The 26,221-nt window shown below is 41.1% G+C and overlaps 1 protein-coding gene across 9 annotated transcripts in view; it reads left to right on the plus strand.

Annotated features, from left to right (window-relative positions):
- Nucleotides 1–26,221, plus strand: part of B3galt1 (beta-1,3-galactosyltransferase 1) — a 547,096-nt gene that overhangs the window by 433,490 nt on the left and 87,385 nt on the right. Inside the window, exons 1-2 of one of the 9 annotated variants that reach the window (XM_060390326.1) lie at nt 8,450–8,598; nt 9,478–9,528. The exons of 7 other annotated variants lie outside the window; for them this stretch is intronic. The gene's annotated coding sequence lies outside the window, so the exon portion shown is untranslated. Of the gene's footprint in view, nt 1–8,442; nt 8,599–9,477; nt 9,529–26,221 lie in introns of those variants that run through there. One more of the 9 variants, XM_060390331.1, reaches the window with a different exon arrangement.

The following is a 26,221-nucleotide window of genomic DNA, read 5'->3' on the forward strand; positions in this document are numbered from 1 at the left end:
GCCATTCTACTCCTTCTAGACTCCAACCTCGGTAAATCAATATTAAATACCTTTTTTTATGGATCAAACTAGAAATCTGTTTGCTATATTATCTGAAATAATTAACCAAGCAAATGATTTTTGGAGGAGTGTTTAGGCAGTTCTAATCCATGCCTAGCTGGCAAATATGAACAGAGACTCTATAGAGACAATACATCATAGTAGATAAATGCCAGGAATAAACCACCCACTCCATCATTCAGTAGGCAAAGATAGAGAATGGAAACTCCAGTCTCCATTGAGGTCATGTCCTTAATGGCCTGAAGACTTCCTTTAGGCTGTACTTTCCTAAGGCTCCATTGCCTTTTATTAACACACCCTGGAGACCAAGAATTGATGCTCAGACATTGGGGAGACATTCATCCAAACCTTAGCAATATCACTGTGCCTTGAAGCTTATCTGTTGCAGAAATAAACCTTCGGAAGAATGTTATTTTTTGATCAAACTAGGAGCCAAAAACTTGATTACAATGATGGATTAGTGCTATCTAGCTATTATAATGTTGGCAACAGAAGTATTTAACTGATTACTGTATTAAAGCTACTTAGAAACTTATTGGGACTAAACGAAGTCATCTAATAGGATCTGGGAAATGACATGCCACAAAAATTAATGACATAAAGCAGTGTTCATTTGTCTTTACTTAGGTGAGCATGATCTCTCTCCTAAGTACATCTAAAAAAAATAGACAAATGAATCTGAATGACTCTAGAATATTCTACCACAGCAGCTTAATTTGCCAATACTCTTCTGTATCCCTGCCTTTTCACCTTCAATCTAGGACTCATTATATCAGTGAAGACAAGATTTTTAGTTTTTACATTTATCCAATTTTTATTCTTTGATCGTTTCTCACCTGTATATAATGAGTCTCCATCCCTCCCATTCTGTGCTCCTTTCATCTTCTCCTGAAACTCTTCTTTCCAACTGGACTTCTTCCTACTTCCATGCCATTGTGAGGGTGTGACTCGCTAAGTTAAATGGGGATGCCTGCATGAACATGAGTGGAAGGTTCTTCAATTTTTGCAGCTAAAGTTACCTACAAATGACTTATACAGGATTGATCCCACTAATACTTCATCATAGAAGGGGAAAGGGCTCATGGGACCCCATGTCTTCTTAAGGGACTACTGATAGTTAATGGTGGCTGGGCTAGGGATTTTACTTCTCACTGTATAAACATGATAAATTACCCATGCTCCATTAATGGGTAGTTTTAAACTCTTGTTTTCTAATTAAATGCTTGTGCCTGCCAATATTTGTTTTAAGGGTATTCTTTATCCGCTGTGATGTGAAAACCCATTCCTTCACAATTATAGATTAGTGATCTCCCACCGGCGAGCGTGGAGTAAATTGTAATGTAGGTAAAAGTTGTGTGATATGAGGAACAAAGCTAGACAAGTTCGTTTTCATCTAGGAAACAAACAAACAAGCAAAAAAGCTGGGTCCTACCAGATGTGAAGTGTTATCTTGTGATACCCTTTAATGGAGTGAAAGGAGTGAAAACCAAAGACAGGTTAGGAAGAGCCAAAGAACATAAACCATTCACATTCATTAAAAGAGAGTAAAGCAACAAGGGGCAACAGTGGGTGTGTGGCAGAGGGTGAGGTAAAACAAACTGTTTTAACTTTGCAGAAAGATGGTCTACCATGGGAGAAAGAAGTTGCCTGTAGAGCTCCATGCTACTTTACAGAGGTTATCTGATCATTTTGAAAATTCTCATCATGTCAACTATATAGCTCTGTTTTCGGTTGGCTTAGTTGAGATTATTGTGGTTGTGATGAAACACTTTGGCCAAAAGCATACTGGGGAGAAAAGAGTTTATTTTGCTTACCCTTCCTTATTACTGTTCATCAAATGCAATCAGCACAAAAACACAAACAGGGCAGGAAACTAGAGGCAGCAGCTGACACAGAGGTCAAGGAGAATGGATGCTTACTGGCTTGCTCCTTGTGGCTTCCTCAGCCTGCCTCTTTATATATAATATTGTTGTAAATAAAATGGTTGTTGTGCTATATATTGTTTATTGTTAGCCCTATAATTGTCTCAGTGGTATTATTTAACCTGCTATCACAATCAAGTGAAGACCAGACACCTGTTAGAAATGGATAATAAGGACAATTATGAAACATTTCAAAGCTAGAAAAGGCATCAAATCCTTTTTGGTAACCTGCATTCACAAACATTCCATTCAGTTTCTTAGAGCATATCCATAAAACTCATGCTGTATAATAATTTTTCACTTTAAAGAAATTTCAGCTTTCATATTTTCCAACTATTATATAAAACTATTTTGATTCTGAAAAAAATGTAAGATCTGTACTAAATTTCAAAAATCAAAAACCAGTTTAGAAACCTAAATGTCAATGCAGTTGATGCATTTGCCAGCACACTGCATTGATTTAAGTGATGTGTAATCATCTTACAAGCCCTTTCCAGCCTTTCCTCACCTCTGTGATGCAGCACGCATGACTGAATCAAAGGCCAGCACCACGTTCTGTGAGAGGGTCGTTTATTGTTCTCAGAGAACAAGACAAAAGGAAGACCAAAGTTCATCATCTGCACCTGAATTGCCCTGCTTCGGAACAAATTAACTAATGATTGACTTCCTTTAAAAGAATGTGACAAATCCTGAAAGGCAAAGAGGATGGACATAAGAAGAAGAAGAAAACAGGAAACAACCTAGGAACCTTCTACAGAGGGCTTCTGAAAGCCAGAAGAAGAAAACAGGAAACAAACTAGGAACCTGCCTCTGAAAGCCTCTGCCCTGCAGACTATCAAAGCAGATGCTGAGCCTGATGGCCAACTGTTGAGCAGAGTGAATGGAATTTTATGTAAGAAGTGGGAAATAGTAAGAGCTGGAGAAGACAGGGTCTTCACAAGGAGAGCAACAGAACAAAAAAAATTGAACACAGGGAACTTCCCAGAGACTCATACTCCAACCAAGGACTATTCAAGGAGATAACCTAGAACCCCTGCCCAGATGTAGCCCATGGCAGGTCAGTGTCCAAGTGGGTTACATAGTAATAGAAAGAAGGACTGCCTCTGACATAATCTGATTGGCCTGCTCTTTGACCACCTCCCCCTGAGGGGGGGAGCAGCCTTACCAGGCCACAGTAGAGGACAATGCAGCCACTTTTGATGAGAACTGATAGACTAAGATCGGAAAGGAGAGGAGAACCTCCCCTATCAGTGGACTTGGGGAGTGGCATGCATGCAGAAAGGGGAGGGAGGGTGGGACCGGGAGGGGAGGGGCTTATGGGGGATACAAAATGAATAAAGTATAATTAATAAAAAAAATTTAAAAAAGAAATCCCTATAAAAAAATAAAAATAAATAAATAAATAAAAGAATGTGACCACAGAGTCCTCATTCTACTATTTTTGGCAATGGAAAAATAGCCTCATACTTCAATTAATAATAATTTGGGGTGCTGGAGAGATGGCTCAGAGGTTAAGAGCCCTGGCTGTTCTTCCGAAGGTCCTGCTTTCAATTCCCAGCAACCACATGGTGGCTCACAACCATCTATAGTAATGTCTGGTGCCCTCTTCTGGTGTGCAGGCATACATGCAGGCAGAATGCTGCATGGATAATAAATAAATAAATCCTTAAAAATAATTATAATTTGGTTTAAATGTCAGAGGCATGTTTGGAAATCTTGATATAATGTGTTGTATATAAACTTAAGCCACACTAGGGTTCATTTTGTAAACTTTAATGTCATCTGCCTTTAGTTTGTTATATATATGTAGTACCCCTTCCTACAAATTTCATAGACCAAGTAGATGGGAGTGTATACTCTGATCTCAGAAGAGATTATTAAACACACGTGTCTTCTCTAGCCAGGAATACCTTATAGTGCTCTTAAGATTAAGCAGTTAATTTGTTTATCCTTTGTGTTTCTCATGTTCTCCTTTTCATCCTGCCTCATTTTCCACTGGGAACGTCCCCATCCCATATACAGAAGTAACTGTCCTGACGTCATTCCCTTTAGCACAAGTTCAGCATTTGTTAATGCCAGCATGTGGGGCTAACATCTACATAATGTCTTGTTTATTGACACCGATAAGGGGACGGCGTTCTAAGAGCGGCAGTCTCTGATGCTGTTAGGAGCCGATGCAATGGTGTTACTAGGCCTTCCGACCTTGCCAATAGCAATTTTTTTTCCCTTTGGGCATTGTGTCTTACTAAAATACAAGAATCTCTAGGGTAGAAAATGCCTTAGCCCATGACCATTATTAACAACCCCCAACCCATTCATGTTGAGATATTTTTCAGAAGAAGTTGTCTGAGAGTTAATCTGAAGGATACAGAGAGCTCCAGTGTGAAAGAGATACACCACTGAATGAGGCCACTAACTGCGTGGAAAACTGTATGAAGCCATTGCAGGCAGAGAAGGGAGGCCGGAAAGGATGGTGAGAAACTCATCTACTTCTTATTTTCCCCTCTCTTTACACAAAACAAATCCACACAAATACTCTATGAGTCTAACCCAGAGGACATGGTGTTCTGCACAACTTCATCCTGGATCTCATTATACAAGAGTTGCAGAGAGTAGAGAGAACCCACAGAATTTAACTTACAGAGAATCAAAAGCATGGAAGTGTCAATGGCAGACTGCTGGCTGCTTATTGCAGCTCTATGATTTTATAATGCCTCACTCTGATCCTGACTATTAAACATAATCACAAAACTATCAGAAATCATACTTTAAGCTGATGGTTAAATGTTTGACCAAACTAGAATTAGGTATGTTCACACGTGCTTACATTTTCTCTTCTCCATCTCCCTCCCTCCAGCTCTCTCTTTCTTTCTCTCTCTCTCTCACATATTACTATTATATTGGTGAAGAGTTTGTCACCACATCTACTGCAAATTCTCAAAGTTAACAGTCTCAAAGCCAAAATTGAGTATCCTTGAAACTCTCTCTGAGACCAGGCTCCTTCCTTTCTGCAATAGAATTGGCCACTGAGAACTGCCAAACTACTAGAAGTGAAAGCATTAGCCTAAGCTGATATAGCAAAAGACATGGAGGTTAAAGGAAGGTCCAAAGATGCTACTATATAGTGATGTGTGATTCTGGCTGTCAGAAGAAACTTAATACAACACAGGTAGAGAAAGATATAGGTACTGAACTCAGACAATAAAGCCTGGATTTCTTAGATGATCATACGGAAATCCAATAAAATGTTAGCATGTAAGATTTGCCTGTGTGTGTGTGTGTGAAATGGAGAATCTTAAGCATCTTAGGCAAATGCGCTACCACTATGTTACAATCTCAAACCTTGAGATTTACTTTTATGAAGTTTTTGTGTTTTGTTTTTGTTTTTGTGAAAAGGGAGTGAGATCAGATTTCCTGGGCAAAGGACTAGTGCAGTGATCCTGTGGGTCTTGACCCTTTGGAGTCACATACCAGATATCCTGTATATAAGATACTTAAATTGCAATTCATAATAGTCGCAAAATTATAGGTATAAAGTAACAACAAAATAATTTTATGGTTGGGGGTCACCACAACATGAAGAAGGGTAGCAGCATTAAGGAGGTTGAGAACCATTGAACAAAGAGAATATTGACAGGAAAACTAGGCTTCTTCAAGAAGGACAGCATCTTTTAATTATTTTATTTTTATTAATTTCAGTTTATCACTTCGTTTCCCAGCTGTAGCACCTACCCCATCCCCTCCCAACCCCACCCTCCCTCACTCTTCTTCTCCTATGCCCTACCCTAGTCCAATGATAGGGGAGGTCTTCCTCCCCTTCCATCTGATCCTAGTCTCTCAGGTCTCATCAGGACTGGCTTCATTGTCTTCCTTGTGGACTGGCAAGGCTGCTCCCCCTTCCCTCAGGTGGAGGTGATCAAAGAGCCAGCCCCTGAGTTCATGTCAGAGACAGTCCCTGTTCCCATTACTAGGAAAACCAATTGGAGACTGAGCTGCCATGGGCTACATCTGTGCATAGGTTCTAGGTTATCTCCATGAATGGTCCTTGTTTGAAGTATCAATCTCATAAAACACCCCTGTTCCCATATATATTGGTTCTGTTGCTCTCCTTGTGGAAATCCTGTCCCCTCCAGGTCTTTCTGTTTCCCCCTTCTTTCATAATATTCCCTGCTCTGCCCAAAGTCTGGCTATGAGTCTCAGCATATGTTTTGATACCCTGCTGAGTAGAGTCTTTCAGAGTCCCTCTGTGGTAGGCTCCTGTCCTGTTCCCTGTTTTCTCCCTCTTCCGATATCCTGTTTGCCTTTTTGAGTGAGGATTGATCATCTTACCCAGGGTCCTCTTCTTGCTTAGCTTCTTTAGGTGTACAGATTTTAGTATGTTTATCCTATTTTATATGTCTAATATCTACTTATAAGTGAGTATATACCATGTGTGTCTTCAGCGATATGCTCATAAGAATCATTCTTGTCGTCATTCATAAACATATTAAGCAATTACAGTATTCCAGGCTCCATGCCGAGTATAAACAGAAACTTAGGTAGAAGGAGCTGGCATACAATACAGATAGAGGTAAACCGTAAGTAACCATTTTCATTTGGCTGGCTAATGGCCAGCATTAGAAGACAAGTTCAATCTCCCCTTTCTTCCATTAGTCTGCCTGCTATTTGCCCAAAGTTTGGCTGTGAGTCTCTGCATGCTTCAATCCCCTGCTGGCTGGAGTATTTCAGAGCACATCTGTGGAAGGTTACCATTGTGTTCCCTCTCTTCTACCACTTATGGGGTCTATCCTGTTCTCCCTTCTGAATGAGAATTAAGCATCTTGCCTAGGGTCATCCTTGTTGTTTAGCTTTTTTAGGTCTGTAGATTTTAGTATGTTTATCATATATTATACGGCTAATATCTGATTATAAATGAGTATATGCCATGTGTGTCTTTCTGTTTCTGGGTTAACTCACTCAGAATGAACTTTTTCCTAGTTCCCACCATTTGCCTGCAAATTTCTTGATTTCCTTGTTTTTAATAGCTGAATAGTATTCCATTGTGTAATTGTACCACAATTTCTGTATCCATTCCTCAGTTGAGGGACATCTAGGTTGTTTCCAGATTCTGGATATTACAAATAAAGCCACTATAAATATAGTTGAGCAAATTTCCCTGTTATAAGGTTGAGCATCTTAACCAGGAATGGAATAGCTGGGTCTTGAGGAAGCGCTATTCCCAATTTCCTGAGAAAGTGCCAGATTGATTTCCAAAGTGGTTGTACAAGTTTACATTCCCACCAGCAATGGAGGAGGGTTCCTCTTTCTCCACATTCTCTCCATCATGTGTTGTCATTTGAGTTTTTGATCTTAGACATTCTGATGGTGTAAGATGGAATCTCAGAATCGTTTTGATTTGCATCTTCCTGATGACTAAGGACATTGAACATTTCTTTAAGTGTTTCTCTTAAAGATTCGATATTCGATATTCCTCTGTTCAGAATTATCTGTTTAGCTCTGTATCCCATTTTTAATTGGATTATTTGGTTTGTTGATGTTTAATTTCCTGTGTTCTTTACATATTCTGGTTATTAGCCCTCTGTCAGATCTAGGGTTGGTGAAGATCTTGTCCCAGTCTGTAGGAACAGAATCTCCACATGGAGACCAACAGAGCCAAAAAGAATCTGTGCCCAAAGGAGCCTACAGAGACTGATGAATCAACCAAGGACCATGCATAGAGAGGACTTACACTCCTTGCTCAGATGTAGCCTGTAAGCAGCTCAGTCCCCATGCGGATTTCCTAGAAACGGAGCAGGGGCAGTCTCTGACATGAACTTGCTTGCCTGCTCTTTGATCACCTTCCCCTGGGAATGGTGGACTTAGTAGGCCACAGAGCAAGAGGATCCAGGCAGTCCTGATGAGATCAGATAGTAGGGGAGGAGTATTTCTCTTATCAGTGGACTAGGGAAGGAGGAGGGGTAAAGAAGGGAGGGTGGGACAAGGAGGAGATGAAGAAGCAGCCTACAACCGGGATATAAAGTGAATAAATCATAATAATAATTATAATAATAATTTAAAAATAAAAAGAAAACAAATTCAACTTTCAAATAGTCATGACTAAGACTTTCATAGAACTCATGTGATTAACCTCAAAAGCTCTTTGGTTCACAACCTTTTCAGAGACAGACATCTTATAATGATTTATCATTTGGCACATGTGTCTTGAAGGATGGGTGTGCAAAACATCAGTAGGTTCTCTCAGTTAACACTTAGGCAACTGCTGCATCAGTTCTCTTGCACATGGCCAGGCACCTGCTCCTTTCACTCAGGATGGCACAATCCTATTCCCTGAGCCGGATTTTCACTTCTGAATATAGAACCATGCGTCTTACGTCATGGTCCAACTGACTTCCTGTTAATAAATCACTGCCTTTGGATTTGTAAGAGACAACAAACATGGACTTTGTTGTTAGCATATGTAAACCGCTGTCCACTCAATGAACTACAGATCTTAATGACCAGTGAGTGTCCTAAGGCTTCAGATGGGAAAATCCCGAAGGATCATCTCTTAATCCATTATTGCTTACAGTTTGAGAAGCCTGGTGTCCAGATTAAATGCAATGTGGTTTATGTTATGGTAAGTAAATCTTCTCTTGAAGTCGGGAAGGTGTTTTAAATGAGTAAACCAAGCTTTTCTAACAACGTTTTGAAGCTTGTGACATCTTGTCCTAGTTTTACAGTGGAAAGGATTCCTTAGTAGTGTGTTGAGAGGCAGCGTGAGTTCACTCTGAGCCTTTGATTATGTTTAATAGCTTCACTGTCAGACGGTGAGTCATGATCTTTCACTTCTGTTTAACAGTTTGTATTTACACCTCCTTGCATTTGATAAAAGCAGTAATGGGCTCTGCTCATTGACAGCGATGACTCTTGTATCTTAATCTGTGCAGATGGAAAAATAAAATAGCTTGATAGGGTGGAAAAATCCTTTCCCCTCCCCACTGTAAATTGTAGGATTTATATACACACCCATGTAGAATGGCTGTGGCATTAACTGTCAGCCAATCCATCATTTGATTTTCATGAGTTTTCCTTTGTTCTAGGAGCCTCAATTTAAGAAATGAGTTTGAGAAAAAAAAATATTACCTTTTTATTGCAAACCTAGCTGACAGAATCATTCATGACCATGTCTTTGTAATAGTTTATCTAATGGGATAAAATCTGTTCTTTCTTATTTTTCTTCAATCCAACAAGGCTGGATCTATCCAGGAGTAGGGTGTGGTCAGACCACCTGGGCTCTTAGGAAAGCATCCACTAAGAAATGGACCTGATGTGTCTGAATAGATATCAGACTACAATAACTGTTAAATTTTTATCTTAAGTTTATTCCCCTCACTAGTCTGCTTTAAAAAAATGTCTTCTGGAAATTTTAAAGGTTAGCTTTGTGTTTGCTCATTTTATGAACAATAACATCCTCATTCAAGCAACAGCAATCTGAGAAGATGTTTCATCCTTTCAGGGTGAAAGTAATTTGGAGTTGTTACCTGACTACCTGGCTGTAACCAATAAGGTAGGATCTCTTTAGGATCCAGTAGAGAGATGAAGTATCAGTAGGAGTTGGAGTTAGTTAGGATTTTTGTGTAAAGAGCCAGATGTAAACATGTCAGTTTTGCAACAAAATACTTTTAGACTATGAATGTGAAGCGTCCCCTGCAGGCTTGTGTTTGGTCACTTGGTCCCCAAAGAGTGCTGCTTTTGCTGCTGCTGCTGCTGCTCCTATAGTTGTTACTGTTTGGGGGAAGTCTGTTGGAGCCTTCAGAAGGAAGTGAGGGCATGGGACAGTCTTATGACTGCTTGCCTTGATGAGCTGCAGTCTCAATCTGTCAATCAAGATAAATCCCACCTCTCTTGACTTACTTCATGTCTGGTATTTGGTTACATGAAGGAGAAAATAGACTAGTACAACCCCTGGCACAACTACTCAACTCTGCTGTCGTACCATGAAAACAGTCACAAGCAGCATAAATGGGCAATCGTGGCTATGCTCAAATAAAACTATTTATAAGAACAGTGGTAGGAAATATCTGGCTACTGGACCACAGTGTACTGATACCTAGTAAAAGATACTGCCTCCATCTTTTGGCATATTACTTAAAAAAATGTGACTGTATTTACTGTCTTGACCTTTCCATATATAGAAATTTTTTTTCAATCTCCTTAGATTTTGAAAGTATACATAAAAATTTCCATAACACCAACAAGCCCTTGTTGTGGCTGACAGTACCCTAAGAACCAAATCCTGGGGTACAGAAAAAGATCTGATGGGATAGTAGCAGAGATATCAAGCCATTATATTCCACTACATTTTACCATGTGTTAATGTTAATAGCATAGGGTAAAGCACATTGAAGCAGGAGAAGAGAAGGCTGTCTGGCTATGGGAAAGGATTAGAACAGGGAACAGATCCATTCCAAAGAAGAATCCATCCGATCACCAACTAATACAAGGCTGTAATAGTTGGGCTCTAGCCCTGTAGACACAACCAGCAGGAATAGTTGCTGCTCAGATGACCCCATAAAAGCCGACAGCAAGCATGTGTGTTGCGCAGGAACGACTTTGAGGAACCACAGGAAATGAAAACATGAGAAGCAAGCAAGGCAAGGTCCAGGAGTCCTGCAGGAAACTGGCAACCTGTGCTACAGGCTGCTTGCTTAGTCACTCAAGTTCTTCCCAGAACCCCTAATCACTGAGATATTGCAACATTTAATAAAGGCACATCTAGAGGGTATGACCATATTTCTAAGGGGCAGGTCAGGAAGACCTCAGCAGACACTGCTGTAGAGATGGGGAAGGAATACAGTGACAACCCAAGAACCAAGCAGGGGCTGGCTCAATTGGAGCTGAAGGCATTGTACTCATATATGCCAATGCTTGTATGATAACCTAAAATGAATTATTGCTTTTTAAAATCTCCTTTATACCCCCGTATGAAAATCATTCAGACACCATGCCTAATACTGCATTGTTCTGTGAGTCTTATCTTCTGGAAGTCGCATTGCCAGCCCCGTTTGACACATAAGGAACTTTTTACTCTTCCAAGAGTCTGAGATGCACTGAGAATTTAACTTGGAAACTGAAGAGGAAAAGAGGAAACAAAAGAGAACACAAGAGGTCTGATACGCAGTCACCATGAGTTATTTTAACGTATAATGATTTTAAAGGAGGAGAATAAGCTTTTTAATTGTAAGTTTGTGTGTGTGTGTATTCCACGTGAAAATATATATGTTCAAATGCCAAAACCATTTTTACATTTTATGACAAATACAATTAACAGGGAATACTCTATGATGTGTCTGCAAGGGCCTACAAATGTAAAGTTGCTCGTCTTTATAGTCACGAGAAGACCTGTGTGTGTGACTTGTGCACCCTTATGTACATTCATTGCACATTTTCCAAAAGAGATTATTTTTTTCTTTTCTTTTCTTTTCTTTTCTTTTTTAATGAAGTGCAGGCTCTATCATGAGAGGAGAATAACATTCTCCTTCCACATCACAGTGAGTTGCTTCTCTAAGTGAGATTTGCCTGACAGGAAAACTGCGCCACTGTTGCAAGAAATGAGCGTCTGCCAGGTGAAAGGATGCTCAGAAGGCAAAGAAAAGAAAGCCTTTGTCTTAGAATTTCACAACACTTGGACACAATAGGGAAGAATGTCACATGTATCTTTGGCAACCACTTAGGGGGAGCTGCCTTAGAGCTGTAAAGGCAGAGAAACTGAATTCGAGCAAATCAAACTGCCAAGGGAGCCAGAGGGGTACTGAAAGCGCACAGTGCTGACTTGACCCGACAGCCTGAACAGTGACAGGTGCAAACGGGAGTGGCCAAGACCCGTGTTAAATCATCTACCTACACTAACAAGCTGATTCTGAAAATAATAATAATAATAACCATACAAAACCTGTACAAACTTGCTTCTGCGTGCAGCTTGATGAACAGGGGAGCTCTTGCTATAGAACCTGGAAAAAACTGATGCAACGATGTAGCTGAATTTGAGAAGTGAGAAATGCACTCGGCATTTATTTTGCATAAAGAAAAATAAAATACAGGAAAACTAAGATATTAGCACAACCTTCCATGCTTGTTCAGATTTAGCTAATACTCAGAATTAAAGATTTAAGTTGGGACTTGAATCTGGGGTGGCTATTGGAGATTGTTCAGGCTGGGCGAGGAGGGCCTCTGAGCAAACTCGCTGAACCTCCCAAAGTCCATGCAGAGAGGGACAGTCAGGCACCAAGACATGCAGAGCGCTCCTGTGACAGGATCCTATTCCCCGCCATCCTCACTGTCCTCTTGTGGAAATGTGAATTCGCTTCTCAAAGGCTTTTTCTTGATTTCAGATAAACCACTGTTTTCATTGTAACAAAGGAGTTCATCAATGATTTTTGAAAGCTTTACTCTCTATTGCAGTGTTTATCCAAACCGCCTCCTCACAGAACAGTGTGGGCCCTCTTAGGGACGAGTTCCTGATTGCCAATATGAAGCACATTCCTCAGATCACACTCACTTATATGTCCCGCTCATTTTGCACTGTGATATACTAGACTTTGCAAGTTTTGTGTCTGTTTCATACAATAGGAGATCGGGAATGAGATGAATACTTGAGAACGAAGGCAATAAAGTATTATTATAGCTGATGAAGGAATGATTTGTCTCAAATGCCAATTGCTTAGAGCAAGGATTTAGTAAAAATCAAATAATAAATGGTTACCATATTGGCAGTGTATTCTTTTATTGATCGTCTATGGAAATCAGATTTCGGACAGGAAAAAAAGCCTGCGGTGCTTAAGACCGAATTCGAGGACAAGTGTCAGTGATGGTTATCAAGTTTCTTACTGCTTACAGTACATTTTCAGAAGCACCCTGATACTTAGGCTCATAACTTTTTTATGTTACTTGATTTCTAGATTCTATAGGTCAATAAAATTGAAAAGTGAAGGTTTTTATGACCCAGAATAAGGTTACACTGCAGCAAAATTCTCTTATATCTGCATCAGTCTTACCTGGGGAGTTTATTTAAAAGAGTTCCCAGAACTTCATCCTTCAACAGTTCCCGCGCTAGAGGTTAAGGAGAGTCTAAGATTCTGTGTTTTACACTCAATAGCTCATGTACCAAGAGGCTTATTGATGGGGGGTTTGAGAAAAACGCTAATAGATGCTTCCTGCTTTTGAGTCTAAGAAAGAGGGCAGGAAAGCTAAGAGGCTTAAAATAGCTGAAATCAGAGTTGATATCAAGCCTGTGGTTCAAGGTTTCGAAATCCTTTCAAAAGAGAGGGAAGTGATAAAAAGAAACACCTGTAAAGCTAGCCCGCTCCCTGCTTCACCTGCTTCACACCAAGTCCACAGCGTAGCCTGATCTCCTGCAGGCACGGATGCACCCACCGAGTTCAGCACTCTGCCTTTTGGGAATCAGGGCACATATCAGCAAGCAACGCTAAACTTACAAAGGCAAGAGCTTCTCAACACCCGAGAACAATAACAAAACTGCCAATCATGTAAATACATCATCCGTGCCCGACACACTTTCAAAGAGCGGGATGGTGTAGTTACCCTACATTCCTGCGGACACGGCAGCTTTGTGTGCCCTCCACACACGCAAGCCTTCTTTATCAGTGTCCATTTCCATGCTTGAATAGTCAGGGTGTGTGGGGTGATGGTACCCTTAGAGCCAAACAGTCCCGGTTTCAAATAGCTTCAGTCCCAGCAGTAGATTTAGGATTCAAATATTTAAATCCCAAACAAGGTTTTCCTCTGGAATAGTGCTACATGTGGTGTTCACTGCCCAGGCCAGCCCACAGCCCACAGAAGGCTCCGCAGTTGCAGCATAACTGACATGGGAAAAAAGACTTAAATCGCCAGCTAAGAACTGGAAGCCCATTGCTTCTCTGAAACTTGGAGGAGGAAGAGGCATCTTCTTTTTCTTCCTTTACTGCATCCAGCATGACATGGGCAGCGCTTTGAGAACACGATTGCATCATCCATTATATGGTTTACTCTTCAGTCATCTCCCTGGACCTCTTTTCTGCCTCCTCCCCCCCATTTCCTTCTGGAGAATTCTCCCCAAGTTCTCCACTCTTGTGCTCAAAATTCCTATTCCTAAGTGTAGTGGCCTGAACTAAATACAAAAAGAAAGAGAAATCCATTTGACCATAACATTTCAAGAAATATTTGTCAATTGGAAGAGACTGATAATCTTTCAAAAGAATCTTAACGGTTGCATGCAGTCTGCGTGGTGCCCACTGCTACCTGGACCTGCGTGTTCATATTCTTTCAGGGAAAAGGATATTATGCATGGGCTGGACTTAGGAATCTCCTCTGAGGCTCTCTGTAGGGACGCTGCTCACATTTATATCAACTGCTTCTACGACTTCACCTCTAAAGTTTAAGATTTTGCACAGCTCGTGGGTTTTGGCTTTGAGGCAGTCAATAGGAAGTCAGGGGGATCACGAGTACCATTGCCCTGGGCTGGGCCTTGGAAGAAGCAAAAGGGACAAGCACTTGAGAGCGCATGTGCGTACCAAGTGCTGGTAGTGGGCCATGTTACACAGAAGAGCGTTTCTCAGTGACAGGCTGTGATCAGTCCTGTTCCATGCGGTATCCACCTCTCATTCATTTTGATGCAGGTCACTAAAATGGCAGTCTTCAACTACACAGAAAAAGGATTTGGAATATGCATTGTTTTGCTATATACGGAACCAGTGAGTGATTTACCTATCTTTAAGGGGTGGGAGAAATCATTTCACATCACTGCTCTCTGTTGATGTGTTCAACTAGAGAACCTCTGCAGAGAGGAAAAAGCATAATCATTGTAGAATTTAGGAGGCAAAGAGGAAAGAAGCTGTGTGGATGCCTAAGGAAATCTTGAACAGATTTCATCCGGAAGGAAGGGTCAATTCACCACATTTAGGGTAGAAGCTCATGGGTCCGTTTCTGTTCTCTTCATAAAATAGGAAATTTTCTCCTTCTAATGTCAGTGTGCAGTGGATGAGAGCAGTGAACAGAGGGGCTTCTCAGACCAAGATGAGTAGGTCCAAATCCCATCCTTTCTCCATCCTTCAGCCATCTTGCTTCTCTCAAGCATTCTTCCCATCTGTAACAATAGTTATTATCATCCACTACCTCAGAGGAAGTGGTGAGGAAGGAGACATGCTTAAGGAGCCTGGCACACTCTAAGCATTCACCAAGTGGAGCTATTATTAGGCTGAAGGAAATAAGTTGAGTGTAATAACAGGTGTGTGAATAGCATCTTAGTCTGCCCACCCAGACAGAGGCATTACATTCTAAGCCAGTTCTGCTGTCCCCATGATTGTAGGTCCGAAGCGGCAAGATACCTTGCTTCTCAATGCTTCTAGTTGGTGATGTCAGGTTTCTTACAGTAGATTAGTCACATGCTGGGAAAAGATGAGTGATTAGTCATATGTGAGGTTGTGACCATCTCCATCATAATCTTAGTACAAGACTGATTGCAATCTGAAAAAGAGAAGGGTGCCTTTCCCGGCTAGGCCTTGTATATCCAGAGGTCAGCCTGAGGTTGATTTGGTTTGATTTCCTACTTGTCTTTTCATCATATAGTGTAGCTCATGAACACCCAGGATCTGCCTTCCAGAGCCAGCCTTAAGTCAGACATGATTCTGTTTCCCACAGGGAGGACGACATTCCCTGACTCCAACTCTGCATGTAGCAGCTGTCACAGGCTCCCTCCTCATTATTCTCTACTATAACTCACTTTCTGTTGGTCCCTCGCTCTACAGAGCTCTGAACTCATTCAAAATGTGCAGAGATAGCTTTTATTGAATATGATATGATGAAAAAAGTTAGTTTTGCTTTTAGCAGTGAAGGCCATTGCGCAAATATATTAATTCAAACAGGAGTAAAAAATATAATAGGTTCGATCCCTCTCTCTTTTCTGTTTTTGTCTTCCCAGTTACACCCATTCCATTTCTCCTTCCAACTCTGTTGGATAAAACCATAAAAAGAACACGAAACTCTACCTCAGAAGTCCCTGTGAGCCAGCACCGTGATAGAGCCCAGCCTGGATCAGCACACATAATTCTACCTTATAATCACCCCTGTGTATCTCAATCTGTCATACCCAATCATGCACTAAAAGGATCGTAGGTTTTCGCCAAATTTTTACTCTGAGCTGCATTCCTCTGTGGCCCAGCTTCTGGTTGAGAGATACTTTGTAGTGATGTTAGCGACATAAATGGGGACACAGGGAAAGTGAGAATATTCAAGCTGAGGATCTTGTAAGCTGCTGCTTCTCATTGGAGGATCGTACTGAGGGCTCTCCGGCACTTTCGCAGGTGAGAGGGTCACTCAGCGTCCTCTGTGATTTTGCTGTCTCTGCTCTATGCCCCCACTGCCTTCTCCCTGCTCCCGGATCGCATCACAGCATGCCTCACATTGTTTCTTCTTCAAAGCAATGCTCAGTGGTTTGTTCGGTTTGTTGTTGTTGTTGTTTAATGTTTCCCTTGGTACCAATGTCTTCTGTGTATTTCTGGATGTGGTTCAATGTAATTAGCCCAACAGTTACGTTGCTTTGAAGTTACTTTGCCTTACTTCGGCATAGACACAGGGTTGGGTGGGTCACGTACTCAGCTTCTCAGCTCCCTTCCTCCGGTAAAGGACAGTAAGCTCTAGACGTTTTCTGGGTGGCCACCTCGCTGCGGGCTGGCCACTGCCACAGGAATAGCCTGGGGATTTGGGGCATTCTTTTTTTCAAGTCATAGATATTCTGCTCACGGCTGACCTGTCTTCACATCCCATGCTTCTATTTCCACAGGTTTCTTATCTGCAAGGTAGGGTTTGGTTCAGATTCAAAGAGGTGAGGGATTCGTGAAGCTTAGTAGTTTATAAAGGGGAGAAACTCGTGCAGGCACATGGTTCTAGCAGGTGGAAAACAAAACCACAATCAGGCTGCTCCGTCTTGTAAGGGTCTTGTGCTTTATACCACGGCTGCAATGTGATGGGGAGAGAGGAGGACATGCATGTAAATGAGGAAGAGGATCAAACTGAGCCCTGCAAGGAAAACATCAGTTCATTTCCGAGGGCTCTTCACCCACGACACGAACGTAAGCGTGGAGACAACCCACTTTTACCTTCACACCCAAGGAGCCTTCACACCCAAGGAGCAGAGTCTGCTACCACACTTGCTGGTGTCCCGTGGTGAACCAGAACAGAGGGACCACAGCCCTTGCTTTGAAAAGGCTACCAAAGCACAGAGTTGTGCACAGAGCACTCACCCCAGTGTCTGGCACACAGACAATAGCCATACATTTCTCAAGGCGAGACCTCGGAGCTTCGATGGCTTTGCATCGATTTTGTGCTCAGGTAGGTGTTTCAGGGTGTCTTTACAGCCGAGCCACTGTTTGAAGAGCTGTTTGCTCAAGTTTAACTGCTCTTAGGCAAAGCACGGCACGAAAAATAAATGGCTGGGCTCAGACTTATTTAACTGAGTTCTTCTGTCGTCGCTAGGGACTAAAACCAAGGTACTGGTTTAAAAGTCTAAGTAACAGCCAAGAAGGCTGTTAGAGGAGGAGGTCTGTGTAAGGAGACAGCTACACTTAGTGTAAGTCACACAAAAAGTTAAACAGAACAATCCTACTCACGAAGATTGGGTTTTCCTATGTGATTTTCTTTTAGAAAAATTGGGGGAAAATGTATACTTGTTTAAGCTTCCAATTAAAGTATAAAGACCTCTTTCATGACAAACTAACGGAACAGAACTGATTTTTGACTAGAGGGCACAGTTCATAATATTAAAACGGCCAGAATTGTGGTGCCAGTGGCACTTGCATGAACTATGGACAATGTAAGAGCCGTGGGTGTGAGGAAATGAATTGTTTTGATAAATGAGGGAGCTAGATGTCCCAGTAGCAATTGTCCCCTGTAATAATCAGGCCAGCCTGCTACCTGCTGAGCAAGGAGGTGATCAGGGACAGAGCCATGCATTAAAGTGACAAGGAGGATCTGCTACAAGCCAGGCTCTGAGCGTCACATCACCATTTGTGTGTGTGTGTGACATAAAGTAAAATGCTGAGCTGTGTGAAGTCCCTTTTCTTTTCCTTTATGCATAAACAGTCATCTTCTATTAGATCAGAGCAGTGTTGCCCGATAGATTTCTTAAGACATATGCTGGCATGAAGTCTAACAGTTGACTGCTGCAGGAATCTGACCTGTCTGTCGCCATCTTAAGCTACCTAGTAGGTATAGATATCATCTTATAATACATGCACTAGAATGTTTAATAAGTGTAATGGGGCAATAATATAGAGTTGTACAGAATGAGAACAAGGGGTCAGGTATGCCGCTTATATTAAAGGCATTGGTGTTATAAAAGGTTTATAATGTTTTTACTATCTACGCCAGCGCATACACCAGAGATGGCATTCTGAATCCAGCACATTAAAACTGGGAGTACAGAAGGTGCCTTGTAATTCAATGCCGGGTGTTCCTGTTTGACCTTAGCTTCCCCGAGAACTTAGCGGCACATGCGTCAGCAGCACGATTCCAAGGCTGTACAAATCTTTGCCAAAGGTGGAGGCGATATAAAGTAATGTTGAGCAATGATCACACTATGCCAGTTTACCTGCTATAACACGTCTTCTCAATAATGAAAAGAAACCCCAGTTCTAATTTTGATGGCATGGTTTTTTGTTGTTTTACTTCTTCTGAAGCGAAGGAGAGATCTTTGAAGTGTGACACTTCCTGCCACGAAGGTTGAATTTCCTCAGGACATTGTTGTTGCCATTATCTGATGTCCCTTTCTGGAGAAATGACATACATGGAAAGGGGCTAGGTTCCTAAAAAGTATAAATAAAAATGCACACTGAACATGTGTCCTGAGAAAGAATTCATTTCAGGTCAGGAGATTCACCACACTGTCCCTATCTCTCATGCACTTATTTGATTTTAATCCGCTCTTATGGCAATATTAAGTGATAAGAGAAAATAAGTGTTGGTTTTTTTTTTCTCCCATTTTTCCACTAGACATTTAAAGGAGAAAAGAGAGATTGTGTGAGAGACCGAATATCCGGCAACCCAGGACACTGAACCACTACTTCATAGATTTGTACAGAGCCAGGGCACCTGATAGTTAGAGACATCCTTCTGTCATTTTGTTCCCAGTCATTCCAGAAGATGACAAATTCGCCATGTGGGAATGAAGATAGGAAGCCAACTTTCTTTCACCTGAAACATTTCTATGAGATAAAACCCTATAGATATATTCAACCCGTATTAATCTACATAGTATTTAATCTACGCATATTTAAGACAGGGTCCAGTATCATAAACTTTCATGTATGTTAGACCTGAGACTATCTGTTCTTGTTCATTGTTGATTCTCCATGAATTGTAACACAAACAGTAAAGGCTAGTTGATTAGACTCGGAAGCTTGAGGGAATGAGTAATCCTACATTTATAGATGAAAGTATTGGGTGAAATGTCTTCCTTTCCCTCTACTATTAAAAAAAGGGCCTATTAAGAACCATATTATATATGGGAGGATATGTATGCTGGATTTTTTTAATATGTTATATTGAACAAACAATTTTAAAGTGAATATCCCTCAACTACCACCCAGTGATTTTCATCTTCTTTGTTTGGTTTACTTTTAGGTCATAATAATATGTCACTTGACACCTGATTGAGATTTTAAGTGTATTGTCATGTAAATCCATTGAAACCAGATCAATACTTACATGAAATTCAGATGCTGTGTCAAGAATAGAGCATTTTCTTTGACCACTGTTCTTTTCTCTACTCTGGTTCTTTTGCAATTGAAATTATCTTTGGGGGGAAAAATTGACTTTCTTCTTAGCAACAGTAAGAATATAAATCCTGCTTTTCTGAGAAAATGAAAAATGAGTCTTCTAGCAAGTCCCAAGCTGCTCAGGTCACCCAAATGTCCTTGAGGTTTTGAGAGCCTAAGGAAAGAAGCGTTTGTGAGTGTGAGGAAAAGGACTCCCCAACAAACTCAAAAGGTGGATCTTAAGAAAGCACCTATTCATCCCCCACTCAGCTGTTGTCTTAGATGCTGGTGGGGATCGAACTGCAGACTTTGGGATCTATTTTTCTTTTCTCCTTTTTGAAAAATCCCCTCACTGTGTTGTCCAGGCTGATCCACCTCCTGAGTTTTGGGGCCCTCAGCCACAGACTCCTGAATAGCTGGAGTGACAGACATGATCCATCATGCCTGGCCTGAGCTTCCTAAGAAGGAGAGATTACATTTTCCCCTGAGAGACTGGAGAGGAACTTTGGTTAAATATCCGATATTAAAGATTTCAGAAATGATTCCATTTAAGTAGCTTAAGCTTGAAAGAGTGTATGGGGGGTAACAAAATCCCAAATACAAAATCTTCTATAAATATTTCCAAAACCAAAACATAAAAACCCAACTCACTTTAAAGTACAGAAGAACTCACAGTTCTGCTTTTTAAAAACTTTGCTACATTTTTTTTCTCACCGTTGATCAGACCTGAAGCCCATCAGCAGCCATGCACAGAATTTGCATGTATTTGGTAATAAAATTTGTTTTTAATTCCTTCATATGAGTAGCTGATATGTATTCCATAGTGATCACTTGCTTCCTTAATTATCAAGCTGTACTTAAAGTTGACATAGATTAAAACAACAAACATTCATTAATTATTCAGAGTATATACAGAACAATGCTGGGTATTCAAATGAATAACTAAGTAGACTTTATCTTTAATTATAAATTAAATGTTAAACATTTTATGAAAATGAAGCCTTGGGAAGTTAATGTTTTAATTTAATATAATAATTGGGTTATCAGTGATCAGAAGGGCAAAAGGAACAACACTGGGTTGGTAAGTTTAATGAGTTTATGCCTTGTGAATAAACAGTTTGGAATGTACACTGTAGCTGTATGTGTTAATGTAGCTGTATGTGTTAATTCAAACATTGACTGGACAGTATCTTGGAGATAACTGAGGAGTCCAATTATGTTATGTTTTTCCTTCTCTGTAAACTACCCTATGCCCAAGATAGTCAGTCATGTTAAGATCTCTGGTGAACTGCTCAAGTGTGAAAGTACAAACTCACCACTGGATGCCTGTCTAGCTCCTGAAGTACTAACTAGCCTCAGGAGTAAATGAAATGTGCCATAAGCATACCCTGAAGAGAGAGGACCATTGTCTTGATGACTGATGGTGCACGGCCCGTGCTGTGAGCTAAATTGTAGCCAACCGGCTTACACGGAACCGTATGAGAGGTTTTGAGAAATGAAATTATTCCACACATAGAAGAGATGCAACATAAGGGTTGGGTCTCAATATTTTGAGTGAGAAAGGATAATCTTTGGTGTATATACATACATATATACACACAATTACCTCCACTTTCAAAAAACAGTAAAGTTTGCTGTAATGGAACTATTTAGTCTTTTTTTTCATGCTTAATGGCTGCAACTAGTACTGAAGCATCCATTACACATCAAGTGTCTTTTCAGAAATGTCTTCTGGTCTATTCCCTGAGTCCAAGCACTTTCCACCAGAGGTACAGCATTAGCTCCCATCATCATTTGCTGAAATTATTCTAGCAGGTCTACGATCCTTTCACTTATATGGAACATGTGTGTCTTTCACTAGCATTGATAATGAAACAGGGCTGTGGGGTAGCAACTGTTTACCCAGTGGAGGAAGACTTGTGTCCCCAGACATAGGTCTAGTCGGTGCAGTAGGTGCCAGTCTGAGCCTGCAGCGATGAATGAATTCCTCCCAGAAATAGTCTTACATTATTGTATTGTTCTGGAAAGGCTTAAATTGGGATGATGTAAACACAACAGAGCCTTCCCAGTTTTTGTTTATGAATCTTGAATGCACTTTTATTAATATGTAAAATGAATACATCATGAGAGTTTAATAATTCTGTTTCTAAATAAACATGCTTTTTGATAAGGAAAAGAAAAATAATTATTTCCTGATTTATTCCAAATGAGCTACAGGGCCTAAAACATAACACAGACAATAATGAATGTGAAAAGAAGAAAAAAAAAACATGCAGTTTTCCTTCAGCCCCTGGTTTATTAGAACATGAGGGGCTGGGGCTGGGAACTGAAAACATTCCACAGTGGCACTCTTCAACTGTGCTGTAGCCAGATTCTTGGGCCTGAGCCCAAGATACCTCGGTATCTTGCTTTGCAAAGGCCAGAAAAAGCCACTTAGAGACAGTAGTGTGCATTTGCATTCCTTCTTTAGGAATTGCAGCCACACCCTGTTTTGGAGAAACCCGTCACCAGATAATGTCAAGATGGAGCCGGGTGGGTCCAACTTCTCATCGCCATGAAGACCTATCTGTGTAAGAATTGGCATTATGTGTTGGTCTACGTAGGATGCATGTGTGAGTACACAAGCGTGTGACACGATAGGCATGTGGAGTTTAGAGGACAGCTGGCAAAAGTCAGTCTACCTCTCCTCTGGAGGGCATTGAACCTAGGACATCAGGCTTGGTAGTGAGCGCTTTCACCGCCTGAGCCATCTTGCCAGCAGACATACAGCAAGTTAAAGGGAAAAATGATTTCTTGTGCCTCACAGTTTCAGAAGCCTCAGTGCATGGTCCTCGGAGCTGTTGCTTCTGTTGATGTGATGGGGAAGGATATCACAGCAGCAGAAGCATGCGACGTGGCGTTTAGAACACAGACAGCAAGGAGGGGACTGGGAACAAATATAAGAGCTACCTCCAATGATTCATTTCCTCAAGCCAGTCTCCATCTCCTCAAAGGCCCATCACCTTTTAAAATAACACCAGAGCCACATGTCCACATAATTTCATGGAAGACGCTTCACACTGAGGCCATAACAGAAGCCTTTCTCTAACTCAGAAAGCTCATCATGGTGTTATTTGCAATAACAGAGAGTCTGAAAGGTTCCTGGGGTCACCAACTTGACCACTGTGCAATTCATGGAAGATGTGTTTCTAAAAATTCAGGTTTATAACTAATTTATCTATTGGAAAAATGGGCATGGTTTTTTCTTACTTTTCTTTGCAGTTTGATCAAATTTAAAAAAAGCATAAATCGTAAACATAAAGAGAAACAGATTTTCACTGCAAAGTAGCATCATTGTACGGTCAAATACTTGCTACAAACCACTATGTAGAGGAAGGATTTATTTCAGCTATGGTTTCAATGGATTTGGTTCCTGACAGTTGGCCTTGTTCACAATGATCTGGGGAGCAGGAGCCATGAGACAGTTATGAAGCTAATGGAGGAGAGGAAGCAGGCATTGAGAGCAAAAAAAGGTGAGGAAAGAGGCCTGGCAGGAAGAAACCTGGAACAAGATGCGTCCTCCACAGACCCCAGTGACCTACTTCTATCAGCCAGGTCCCCCCTAATGCTCCCAGAACCATTAAAACAGCACCACCAGAAGGGACCAAACCTCTAAGAAATTAGCTACTTGAGGTAACACTTCATAGTCAAGCTGTAACAAACCTCAGGATAAAACTCCAGGACTACATCTTAGAAGGTGATTTTCTTCCTCAGGTGAGGTTAGAACTAAGCAACATAGCCATATAGAGTCTGAGACATAACGTTTACTGGCATACCCTCTTGTGACTACCCCCAAAACCTGGCTAAGGATCTCTCACAAATATTCAAACGTGCTGCTGTCTCTCAGTACAGTACTTATGAAATAACACATTTCTGACCAGTGAAAGCATACAGCCTTACCCTGGCATCCAGCAAGCTTGCAAGCCTTTTCTGTCCAATGAGAACAGCAATAGGTCATGTGACATGATAATTCTTTAAGCATTGGACAGTTTTGAAACTAGCTCTTCCCCTTCCGCCTCTGGAAGGCAGGCTGCAAAACCACTGAGCTGCCTTCAATTAACAGTAGCTGTACAGATTTTTCTAGCTGTGTCGTTTTATATCCAAAGAGGGAACATATATAGCACCTGTTGTGACAGCTCTGTCAACAGAAAATCAGAGTGGAAACCTGTGTCAAAGAAGAGATTTATGAATGGCAGGAGAATCATGTAAAATTCAGTGATCTGAACTCGCCAATGACCCCAAGTCTCCTGGCACATTTGTATTCATTACTCCTAGGAAATGGCACATAACTCGGGGATAGAAACCTTTCTGCAGAAACTTCAGCCATGTAGAAAATTCATATATATTTGCTAACTTGCCATGTAGAGATGAAACATAGCAATTTATTTGAATTAAGTCTCTGCCAGATACACCTCCAAAATCAACATGGCCTGCTATCTACAGCCATCCCCTGGCCCAGGTTGTATGATGTACAATTAACCGCCAGGATGGTATCTTTGAGATATCTGAGTAAATAGAACGCTCTGCCAATGCATTCACTCTGCGTTCCCCGCTGGCCAGTTTTATTCTCTGCTCTGAATAGGAGTTTCTAAGCATCTGCTTGGAGTTCTTTGTTTCTGTTTTCGCTTTTGTTTTTGTTTGGGGAGGTTTCTGAAAAGAAAAATCATCAACTTTCTGAAAAACGCCAATTAAAATCTCCCCACTTAGTATTTGGGTTGTTACCTCCTGTGAAAGGCTGCTGACTTCTGTGACATATTGCCTCCTGGTTCAGAGGCTATGGAAAGATGATGCAATTGCAAAGTTCCCTGATAATCAAGGCAGTTGTTTTGATAGCGGGAGAATTTATTCTTGAATATATCAGAACAGAAATTAAAACGTTAGACACTCAAACCGAGATCCAGAAAAACAAAGGTTAATCCCAATGCGCTGGGTACATATTTCGCCTCTGACAAATTCATAAAGTTCACCCTTTCCTGGTCTTTGTCACCTGAATTTGTCACCCAGACACCTGAATTTCCCTCCTTTTAAAATGCACTTAAAGTATATGACAGACATTTGGATGTGACAAGGTTTGACTGTGCGTAATAGCAAATGGAAGAGGAGTCTGATAATAGCCAAGGTGCCTTTGAACATTGTTTGCTTCTACTAAAGCCCTCACCAAGAGTCTTGGTACTTTTGCTAGGTCAGCTAGGAAAACATTGTTTAACAAGAAAATAGTCCTTTCAGAAAGGCGATATGCTTCCAAAATTACCTAATTTTCTCAACTAATTCTTGCGGAATCAAATCAACTTTAATTTTTTTCTCTATCTGATCTATCTCTAAGAGGGTAGATGGAACAGGCACAAATATATATTTGGGGCTGTGTTACCTAGATGGATTCTCTTGGCAGTGTCTGCTGCTCTGGGGCAGGCATCCCTGGGGTCCCAGGCCAGCCTCGGCAGGAACACTTCCTAGCGTCTCTCAGAGCTGAGTCCTATCTTCCGGCCACACAAATACCACACTGAACAGCTTTGCAGTGCAGCAGGAAGTGTTAGCCTTCATTCTAGAGTGCTTTCCATGCCTCACCGAGGCTAAGCAAGAAACAGTCAAATCCAAATCTCATAAATCTCAGGGTCTTCTTTGTGGTGGCTTTGAGCCTTCATTTCCATCATCATAAAGTTTATGTACAGTAAAAATTGCTTTCTGGTGTAGGCTTTTATGACAAGTGACAAATGCATACACCTGCATAATGACAGCCGCTATTAATACACAGGGTAATTCTGTCACCCCAGTTCTATATACCAACATGCAGCCCCATTTTGGTCAAAGCCTGAATCCTTGATGAGCAGGAAAGCTATTCTTTTCCTTTCTCCTTTTGTCATTTCCAGAATATCATTGCGACAGCATGGATGCTGGACGTACTCTAAAGGCCTGTCTATGCGTTGAGGGCTGTTCCCCAGCCTGTCATGCTTTTGAGAGGTGGCACAACTTTTCAAAAGTAGGACCAAGTGGAAAGAAAGTAGGACGTTAGGGTCATGCCCCTGGAAGAGATACTGAGACTCCAGCCCTTTCTCTTCTTATGCCTCTGTCTAACGGGGCCACTTATGATGTGACCTGGCCTCCATCACATCCCTCTAAAAGGATCAGTTGGGCTACTACAGACAACATAGCCATAGATTGAAACCTCTGAAAACATAAACCAAAAAATTACTTCTTTCTTTGATGTGAATTATCTCAAACATTTTGGTATAGTAACAGAAAGCCAACTGGAAGTTCTCTGGTCTGAATTTCCTGACTCAAAACTGCAGGCTATGAAAATATATAAAGGAAGTAATATAGTATATGCTCTGGCTTCCTTTTACTTGACATTCATGTGACATTTACAGAGTCACATGTACAGAGCATGTACAGAGATTAACAATTTGCTCCTCAGAT

Source organism: Meriones unguiculatus, chromosome 8, assembly GCF_030254825.1.
Source record: "Meriones unguiculatus strain TT.TT164.6M chromosome 8, Bangor_MerUng_6.1, whole genome shotgun sequence".
Lineage (NCBI taxonomy): Eukaryota > Metazoa > Chordata > Mammalia > Rodentia > Muridae > Meriones > Meriones unguiculatus.